The 10,917-nt window shown below is 41.0% G+C and overlaps 1 long non-coding RNA gene across 1 annotated transcript; it reads right to left on the bottom strand.

The window, feature by feature from the left end:
• Nucleotides 1-754: 754 nt before the first annotated feature.
• Nucleotides 755-9,136, bottom strand: LOC306965641. Its single transcript, XR_013793041.1, has 3 exons — nt 8,972-9,136; nt 2,984-2,999; nt 755-1,231 (listed from the first exon to the last, which is right to left on the bottom strand). It is a non-coding gene; the product is annotated as an uncharacterized lncRNA (long non-coding RNA).
• Nucleotides 9,137-10,917: the final 1,781 nt, after the last annotated feature.

Genomic DNA, 10,917 nt, shown 5'->3' with positions numbered 1-10,917 from the left:
GTCAAATAAAGAGCACACACATTTACTGAAGTAGCTGAAGTAAACCTGATCATTTCCTTTTTAAAGTAAATATATGAATACTAAATGTGTGATTCGTAACTTTCCCATCACATTTCTAATACTCCTTTCTTCGGAGGGATGAGCTTCAAAGCCTGTTCCACAACTTTCAAGGAGATGAGTGAAGCTTTGCTGTCGCTGTTGCGCAAACAGCAAACAGCCTGTTAGTTCACAATAGATTCAAATACTTCATGTCGAGATGCACAGAGTACAGAGGCCATTCTGTTGCAATATACTGAAGGAGAATAAAACACATTTACCGGGTCCAACATAAATACACAATAAATGTGGTTGGATCAGTCCTACTTTCTTTGAGTTCAGTTGACTTCTGATTATACAGTTTTACAGTACAGAAGTTCAGCCTGCCTTTGTATAGTATAGTTTATCGTCTGTGTCAGATACTGTACGTCACCACCACACACGCTGACCTTGTTTTGTCAGGCTGTGATAGAAACGCTAAACTGAGCTACTGCCATATTCTGACACATTAAAAACATATCGTCAGTTTGAGCTCAGCAGGGGTTTGTCATCAGTGTCAGGTATGCATAACCTCCTTTTCAGCGCGCCACTCACATCTCCCTGTGTTTTCCAAAGCTCTTTAGTCTGACACCTCAGACGTAAGCAGACTTTTGTTTATCCGTGTGAATTTTCTATATGGATGTGGCATTCACTCGAAAAACAGCGCATCTCTGCAAAGCCATTATATTTAGAAATAATAAATGGCCGTTCTGCTTTTGATTCTCCTAACACAGACAGAAATGGACCCTTTTCTTAACATACACTTTGGCGCACCTCGGCACGGCCCAAAACGCACTAAAAATTTACGGCCTTAACATTCCTGCGAGGTCAAGCAATTTATCAAATGCTGCACATTCTGGTTTCAATTACACAGCCGATTGTGGAGAGCGCGTTGTTTTAGCAGGTTCATTTGCCCCAGTAGGGGAGGTCCAAGTCTTTCTGCTCCAAAACTCCATCGTCTGAACGCGAACAGGGTATTTCGGTGGACAGATGTGTGGCCTTTGAACAGTGCAGATGGCCATGGAGAGGATAGTGGGACGCAAGAATGTGAGCAGCGGGTATCATCACATAACTGTCCATCTTCATCAGGTCTCCTCGCCCTTGGTGCCTTCTCCTGGCTTGGTTTGGGCACTGCCAGTTGGGCTGTCTCATAGAACTGCATAATATATCAGCAAATTATCATTATTGCAAAGTCAGTGGATGGAATATCCTTATAATAAACAACAATAAAAATCAATATCACTAAGGTTTCATGATTGGACAGATTCATCCATTACAAAATAGTTTGGGAACAGATCGCTTTCAGTCATGATCTTTGTAATTTGCTCCTACTTTCGGCCTGATTAGTCTTTCTTTCGATCTTTGACTCAGACATTTTTTTGATGATTGGCCCAAATGCTATGTCGAAATATATATATAGAGCATTACTGTCAAGAACTTGGTGCTTCTTACTATAGGATGTCAAACCCATAACAAAATTAACCCCTATCTTCTAAAACAGTTCAGCCTGCTGTTAAGAGACCACTAGTTGCTGACAAAGCCTCTTGATGTGAAAGGTGAACATCATCCAAATGATGGTTTGGAGTAACCTTTTCTACAATGATTCAGTCAACTTCATTTTAAGCGTAAAGGTACAAATCAGCAAGGACTGAGCTAACATTAGGGACTGAATTATTTTGGTTTTATAGATCATGACGCCTGAATTTAAATATAATCAAAATGCCTGAACATAAACAATTATTAGGCTTATCTTTTCCTGAATGTCTCACAGTCCTGTCTAAACATTCGACAGACTTGAATTATCAATTTGATCTTATGTGCATGTAATGCAATTGCCACAGAGTCATGACATCATCATAAAGTGACTGACATTTTGCAAGTATATGGTCCTAGACAATAATATGAGTGACCCAGTCCAGTCGTTTCTCAGTCCAACAGTTGGGGTCTCCTCCAACTCTTCTCTGTCGCGTACACCTCCTTCCCGTCGGACATTTTCCCTCCACCCTCCATCTCTCTCTCCTTTCTTCCTCTGTGGTATAGAGTGGTGATAAATCCCTGTTTTATTGCAGGAGAATTCCTCTCTCCCCACAGGGTTGACAGCTCCCCATGTTCTAAGACAGTGCAAGGACCAAACCCAATCCTCCGCCCTCGCCCTCCTCCCTCCATCCCTCCATCACTGGCTCCATCTGGCCCTGATTATAGCGAGAGTGGAACAGGCATCACACCATTACACCCCTAGGAGCGCACAGAGATGATGCACTGCTGCTAAAGGTGGAGGGAAAGACGGAGAAAGGCGAGAGGAAAATGGTGGGTCTTCACTGAAAACCTGCAAGCGACGGATGATTGTTTATTAGGGCCTGATTCAAACAAAAAAGGACGGTGTGGCTTTAAGGATGAGGTTTTAGCGCAAGAAATGGTTACTTTACAAAGTGATAAAAGTAGTATCATACTGCAGTTCTAATCAAGGCTTTGCATAAACTATGGACATACAAAAAGACAACAAAAGATGAAAAATGATTACTGAAAGTGTAGATCCAAAATGCCTTGTAAATGCTGATTTATTGTTGACAGCCATGTTAAATATCGGAATCCCACCTGACTGCTCCCTGACGTAAATAGAAAACAACACTTTTGCAGCCCTAATTGAAAAATACAGATTTTGATTTGAGTGTGCAGCACTTGGGCACAGTTTTTGAAGTGTCCGTGCGTAATGCGTATACATATACAGTATGTGAGTGTCCTGGCAGCACGTCTGCAGCAGCAGCGGCAGCAGGTGCCAGACGAGTGAGTCATAAACACAATGCTCTGGACAAGCTGGGCCCTCACATCAAATAAAGACTTTGGGCCACGTCCACCTCGGCTCTTCACACAAGCGCAGCAGAGCCAACGACACTTCAATATCACTGACCCGCTCACATGTGGATCTGTGAAAGTGCAAGAAACAGAAACATTTCAGCGTGTCAAAATATCAATCTCGCTAGAAATATAGAAAAATATATCTGTTCTGTATATAAGATGCAAGGAGTATGTTTGAACACATTTAAGGCGAGACACTGCAGGTGAATAGGAAAAAAATGTATATTTACAGATATCAATTTGAAACTTTTGCTGTAGATCACTGGCATAAATGTGAGAAAAAGATACATGGCAAGTTTTCTGTCATTTTATCTTTTCATATAAGAACAAGGTGTTTTATGCCTAAAAATGCCCCAAATTTCCCATCTTTTCGGCGACGAAATCTGAATAATGTTTAGTTTTAAAATAAATTTTAATTTTCGCCTTATTTTTTGACATTCAAAACTCAATAAATGGGGCATAAGGGATTAAATAAATAAAAAATCCTTCTGAAAAAATCTTCCAAATATTGTTCAGTCCAAGGTTGGAAAATGTGAAGTCTTTAGGTCCGACTGACGTGGACATAGTGTCGCCACAATGACAGAAAAATGTGTTTTGAGAAAAAGGCCCTTGAAATTGCATTGTCCCATATAAGTCTATGGGGGAACATTGAATCAGCGCAATATTTAAACATGTTATTGTGAAGATTAGGCATATTTTCTGTTTCCGGGTGAAAGCTTATATGTTCAGAGACCAATTTAGCCCAAAACCTGAAAACTGAAAAAATTTAGTTTTGCCTGTAGTGTCTCCCCTTAAGAATGCGTTATGTTATTGCATATGCAGGTTTATGTTAACCAGGAAAGGGGGAATTATCCTACAGCAGCTAAAACAAAGATTTTAAAGAACTAACACGTAATTTGAACCAAAAGCATCAAGGTTTAGTACAATTTTGAGTTAAAATCCATAATAGCAAATTCATAACAAATATTAAAGAGATGTCAGGAAAGACACTGCTATAACAACATGCGATGTATGTATACAGGTTACGATACAGACTGAAAAATTATTTATCAACAATATTGTTAATAAAGTCAGTGTAGTTATTCTTAAGTCTTATCCAAAATGGCCGGGAGGAATTGGACAGAGGCACGTCACACAGAAATAACCAGCACACACACATCACTATATTGCCGTTTTAGGCGTTCCACTACAGCTCACACTGAAAACCGATGCCATTGTTATATCACACTTAATTAAAGGCGTTCCTATTCCCAGCTTTTAACTGTTTTCTATATTTCTCCTGCACAGAGAGTCTCCACTGCTGACTAAGCTCAACATCAGACCATGAATCACTGCGCTCCCCGATTCTCCCCCCCCCCCCCCCCCCCCCCCCCCCCCCCGTTTTACACGCACACCTCCACTTCCACCCCAAAAAAATAATCAGGATAATTTCTATTCATTATTACACCTCCATTTATCTGCGGGACGGGGCGTGCGGGGAGGACCGGGGTATAACTCTGTGGAATAACAATACCATTAAAAAGCCCGTGCCGCAAAATATCAATCATTGTTGCCTGTTAATGTCCCTCCAGCCTATTCAGATGGCCTCTCTCTCCTCTCCTAATGTCCACCCATCTGTGTGTGCATGTGTGTGTGCCGTTACATTCAAAGCCCCTTAATCAACAGTTGCTGCATCTGGCCCAAGATAATGAATGGTATTGTTTATAACCTCAACTTCCATATCAGGTGATAGATGGCAAAGGCCTAATGCTATCATTTGAATAAGGAATGAGACTCGGGCTTCATTTGAATAGTGATAGTATGTGGGCGAGTGTTAATATAGATTTCTTGGTGAAGTTATGGCGGGGGGAGATGGGGATGGGGCGACTGGTGTTGGTGATGTGGTTCGGTTGGTCCAGACAGAGGAGAGAGATGAGATTATGTGGCACCTGTTCCTGATTTATGGGCTGAGGAAGGTTGTCAAGCTTCCCCATAAGGCAGGCTGAGCCAAAGCAGTGACGGCGATATTGAGATTGGGAGGCAGGAATATAACTGTCACGTGCAGGAAAATCTGGGTTTTATCAATGTCCAAAAAAAAAATGGAAGATAAAAACAGAACGCCCCACCTTGACACAACAAATCAACCGGTTAATATAAGTGAGCAGAATAAAATGACACTAACACAAAGTGCACCAGTTTGTACAGTGATTGCAAATGTAAACAGTTGACTCAAATATTAACACTTCTGAATGTTATGAACAGATTTTTCATACTGTAATTTAACCTCTTACCCCCGCCTTAAATGCATTTTCTCCAGTTCAGCTTTACCCAAATCTAAAAGCTTCTCGACTGGAGCTTATAGGCCCGTGTCACGCCTCATTTGTAAGCTAAGACCGACAAAACTAATCTTTTTCGTCGTCGCCTTCTCGTGGCTTTTTGCTGCATTTTTCCCACACATTTGTGTCACTTTTTTTAATTGCTTTTTTGTCACTTTTTTATTGCTTTTTTGTCATGTTTTCATCCATTTTTTTCCTCATGTTTGTGTCGCTCTTTCACTTTTCTTTTGCTCTTTTGGCTTTTTTTTTGGGGTCACTTTTTCATCTTTTTTTTGTTGCCACTTTACATTTTCATCCTCGCTTCCATCTCATTTTTGTGCCTATTTTGACACTTTTTTTCCCCCCAAGAAGCATTTAGATTTGGGTAAAGCCAAACTGGAGAAAATGTGCTCGGTTAAGGCGAGAGATTTTAACAGTGTTTGTTTTCATTTAATTTCATTTTCATTTTATTTATTTATTTCATTCAAAAGTGATGTTATGCAAGCACAATAAAACCCAACACAGTATGAATGAAACGGAGCAGAGGAGAAGAACAAGTCTTATAATATCTGCCCCTTTTGTTACTTCACACTTTACACTTCACACTGTTGTCCTTTTTACTTACATTTACTTTTCCATTCTATTTGTATTCATTTATTTTCAAAGCATCATTTGGCCTGTAAGCTTTATAGTGCAGGACAGCACAGGGTGAAAGGACTCAAAGAGTGAGGAGACATTCAGCAGATTGTTGGAGTCTGCTCTCTACACTTACACTGCAGCAAGTGCACAGCAGCAATTTCATCTTATTAGAGCACAATTTCAAAATGGTAACACCTGAAAGAGATTTGAAAATGTTCATCATATTCAGTCCGTGTGAGTGTGCAAAAACCGCTAGGTGTAAACAGGTCGGACGAGTACTATTCCGAGTTTCCTTGGCGACTCGCTCCCAGTGGACCCTGAGAGTTACAACCCTGCAGCAGAGGAATACACATCCACCGCCTGTACCCGAAGGGACCAGAGCTGTCCAAATCTACCACAGATTCTCCTCCATCCTCCATCCTCCGCCCTCCCTCTCCCCCAGACCACTCCTCCACATGCCTCCACAATCATTGATAAAGACAGGCCTCTCAGGGATGACACTGATAGCTGCTTCCAAACCATTCAAAAAGTGATTTGCCTGGTGCCATTTTAACCACGGCTGCCCTCTTTATGATGCACACGTGTCCAGAAAGGTAACGGCATCCTTATAAAGAAGATTCAGGAGGGACCTCATGGGCACAATGCCTATTTACATTTTTATCAGCGGCATTCACAATCTAATCAAAGTCAGCACCTTTAAAAGACATGTAGCCACACGTTGATTTTAAGAAATAATGGCATTTTAAAATATGAATAGAATAGTGTAAGTGTAAATACGCTGTTTTGATTGAGGTGAATTCTATTAATCACTCAAAAAAAATTTTTTTAAATGTTGTTCAAGATGAGAAAATAGGACAATAGATGGTGAGGAAATGGATTAATGTTTTTGCTTGACGTTCAACTGATTTCCAAATATCAAACAATATTTTGCTTTTGCGTATTAGGTGTCAAGAGAAGTAGGTTCCAAAGAGGAAAAAGAAAGGAAAACGGTGCCTTCATCATCTCCCTCATCGTCCAGACCGTCCAGCTGGGGTCCGAGAGCTGAAGCCGGACTCTGCTAGGTGCCATTGACAGCTGAATTATCCCAGTGCCGCGAGGAGGCTGATTATCAATGGAGAAGTCATCAGGACCTCTTCTTCTCCCCATCACCCGCACACAACCCCACCACCACAATACACCAACAACACCACACAGCCACCCAATCTGTCCCCCCCCACTCCACCCCCCTCACCCTCTGTCAGGCCTTGTCAGGGCTCTGCACAGCTCCACTTGACAGGTAATCTCAACAATAACAATTACAGCCATTACTGGTGTCATAAACAAGTGGCGACCCAAAGCAGGGAGTGGGACAAAGGCTTTGTAATTGACCATGCAGGTAACTGGGGTGCAGCTAAAGGCCGGACAAATCTGCCTTTCAAAGGCTGCCATTTTTACTCCGCTGGCAAAAAAAAAAAAGCAAAGTAAAAATGTTTCATTTTGTTGACAGATTTTAATATAACTCCAATACTGAGGCGCTTCACACAATAATGGCACTCATATATATTTTTTTTCTAACTGTTAATGACAATATTAACAACTGTAATTAAAGGCTATTACTACGAGGCATAAAATGTATCATTACGTTTTTATTACTTTGGAGCACAAATAGCAACGGTACAAATATTATTATTATTATTATTATTATTATTATTATTATTATTATTATTATTATTATTATTATTATTATTATTATTGTATTTAGACCATTTTGTTTAACGCGTAAAAGCAAATAGGCAACTCATTGTTTGTTTGTTTTTTTCAGTTTTCCAAATTGAGTCTTTTTACGCGTTGCCTGAAGTATTGTATTGTGCGTAATTGTGCAACATCTTGGACGCAGTATCCGTGTCCGGGTCTGTCGCGTGCGCGTCGCGGTCTCCAGTCAGGGCCAGCTCGATTCCTCCTCTCCTTTTACCAAAAGCAAACAACGCGCCGTGGCCCGGAGCGTTAAAATCATTTGCGACTCCCTAATGAGGAGAGCTGAGCAGCAATTAACACGTGTCACAGTCGACATCATCAGATGCCACTCTCCTTTCTCCTTTCTCGCCTTTTTTTCTTTTTTAAACCTCTGCTTTTGATTCCATCCGTTAAAAAAAGGAGGCTGCAAAATAAACAGGTTTCTATTACCGCCGCTGCCCGAGTGCGGGGCGCGCGTAACGAGCTTTAGTTAACAAAAAGGAGATTGTCGAGAGAGAGAGAGAGAGAGAGAGAGAGCGAGGGGGAAAAGCGCGTCTCGCCTGGAGCATTTATTTGTTTCTTTAATTTTTACTGGGGCCGGTTTTGTGTCGGAGAGAAAGCGATGCGTCAAGGCGAGAAGAAGAAGAAGCGCCGCGGACCAAGAGGAGAAGATAGGAGAGGAGAACAGGGGAGACGTGATAAACCGGAAGGCTAATTTAAATGAGTAATAAAATGGCAATAATTATTTTTTTTAAATGACATTTGCTGATGCGTAAAATGTACAGGCGTTTAGCAATAAATAAGCATAAAATTGCCCAGGAAAATTGCCCTATAACAATGGAGACAGGCTGCACATTAAAAAATAAATAAAGGATACTAAATCCTAAATCTCTAAACGCAAAGCAAATAAATACACAGCTTAAATAAATAACAATAATAATTCTGACCATCAGATTTATTTGTGTAAAAGCTTTTTCTTTGTGTGAATCTTTTTCCTCTAAATGTACATAATAATAGTTGTATTGCTAAATATGGTATGTACTAAAATATATAGCTATAAAAATGAAATTCAAATAAAAACAATTCATTCCAAACACAAACATAACCAATAATATGAAATTGTTAACATTGAGCAAGCAATTCTTATTTTTTTGTTCATTTAAGTGCACAAATTAAGTGCAGTCTGAAGGAGAGTAAACTTTAAATTTACATTGAGATGAAAGGAGATGTCACCAGTCGTTCATTCTTTATTTGAAAAAAAAAAAGGTTAACATGAGCATAAAGGACACATAGCAACCTTCACTCAAATTTACTACTCACATTTCTACAGCAGGTACTTTTGTCACAAACAAAGTAAATAATCAAACATGTACATTTACTCTATAGCTCGTGACATCAGAAAGTGACGCTCTCCTCCGTTCTGGCAGAAGAAGCAAAGCATGGAGGCGTTATAGGTTTGCAGTTGGTCTGACCTGCGCGGCTCTTGTGCAGATCTCAGTGGGAGCCCGGCCAAAAAAACAAAAAAAACCCGGCTCTGCTCCGGGCCTCTCTCCGCGTCCCCTCTGCGTCCCCTCTGTGTCCCCTCCGTGCATCTCATTTGCATACATCGCTCTCCCCCCTGTTCTCATTAAAGCTTCATCTCACAAAAGTCAAGAGTCCCGCTGCTGCTCCCCCCCCCCCCAAAGTCCCCACCGCCCCCAAAGTCCCCACCCCGGTCCTTGTACCTGCGGTGTATCCCGGGCTCCGTGGACCACAGAGAGCGTGGATGAAAGGGGCCAAACAAAAGCAGACGAGCAAGAAGAAGAAGAAGAAGAAGCGGCGGCGGCGGAGCTTCGGGAGGGAGAGACAGGATAAATGGTTGCTCTGTGCCCGTTCTCTCTCTCCCCCTCTGTCTCCGAGGCTCGCAGTCTTTTTGTGTTCCTTGAAGCAGGCTCCATTTTGTGCTAAGCATTGCCTCTCATGACAGATATACGCCAGGGTCAAGGGGCAAAGTTGAGGACAGGGTCAGCTGTAACATAACATCCAAAAGCAGCTCCACAAAGACACACACTTTTTTTTTGGGGGGGGGGGGTTGGTTATACAAAGTGGAAACTTGTTGAATGGTCGGCCTGGATCTAGCTGTTTATGCACTTCTTTTTCTCTGATAAATGGCAGAAGTTTGAGTCAAAAAGTGACGGTGTTTGTGGCGAAGAAATAATGCAACTATTCAACGACGGAGAAATTCTGTGTGCCGTGGGTTTCACAGTCAAAAGCACCTTCTTTGTCAATGAAAGAAAATAAATACTGTGAAGGAGTTCATATTGAAAGAACAACACTGAAAAAGGACTTCTGAACCGCTTAACTCCCGCCTTAACCGAGTGCATTTTTTACAGTAAATGTGTAACGTCTCATTTGAAAGCTAAGATCTACAAAAATCATCTAAATAGATCTTTTTCTTCGCGTTGTCTTTGCTTTTCTAGCACTTTTTGGTATCGCTTTAGATTAAGGTGTGTTCATTAAGTGTTAATAAGCATTAGCAATCATTTTAGGGTTAGGCTAAGGGTTGGCTTTGTTTAAAGCGTAATATTATTATCCTATTTGTATGTTAACAGATAAAAGTATAAGAAGCAGTGTGTTAAAACTTTACATATTATTAATACCTTATTAATACTTGACAAGCACACCTTAATATAAAGCGTTTCCCACTTTTTTCCCCCATCGCTTTTGTGTTGGGTTTTCATCACATTTATGCCACATTTCCATCGCTTGTCAAATGTCAGCTTTTTGTTGTCTCTTTTTTGTCACTCCTTTATTCATTTTTGTCACGTTCTTAATCGCTTTTTTTATTTGGGTAAAGCCAAAGAAAATGTGCTAGGTAGATGTGGGGGTTAAGAGGTTAAATTTGCCATTCAAATCACATTTTTCTGGGCAAAGGGCATAAAAGACCAATGCTTTCTGATTAGTCATCTACAATAAAGGAAGAGGGAAAACATGATTATTCGGTAGTTTTAATCAACAAAGTGGATTCAATTAAGGGAAAAATAGTGGATCATACATTTCTGTGAATAATTTCAGATTTGTAAGCAGATTGCAGTAGTGTTTCTAAAATGGTTTCATGTGGCCTCTTGTCCATCTCCAGCGGTCGCGCTGGTCAGCCACTCTGCGGTCACCTCACCACCTATCTTTCTTCATTACACCTCCTGCCTCTTTAGTGCTGTCCCGCTCTCGGTGAACTATTGCGCGGGCCAAAAGAACGCATGTATACACAATGGCCCCGCCGCAGATTCACACACATTCAAACGCAGATCCAGAAGTTTGCTGTACAAACACACAGACGGCACCACACGACCGTATCTCTGAC

Source organism: Gobius niger (genome assembly GCF_951799975.1).
Source record: "Gobius niger genome assembly, chromosome: 7".
Classification (NCBI taxonomy): domain Eukaryota; kingdom Metazoa; phylum Chordata; class Actinopteri; order Gobiiformes; family Gobiidae; genus Gobius; species Gobius niger.
Note: the sequence above shows the minus strand (reverse complement) of the source record. Positions and strands in the feature narration are given on the sequence as shown.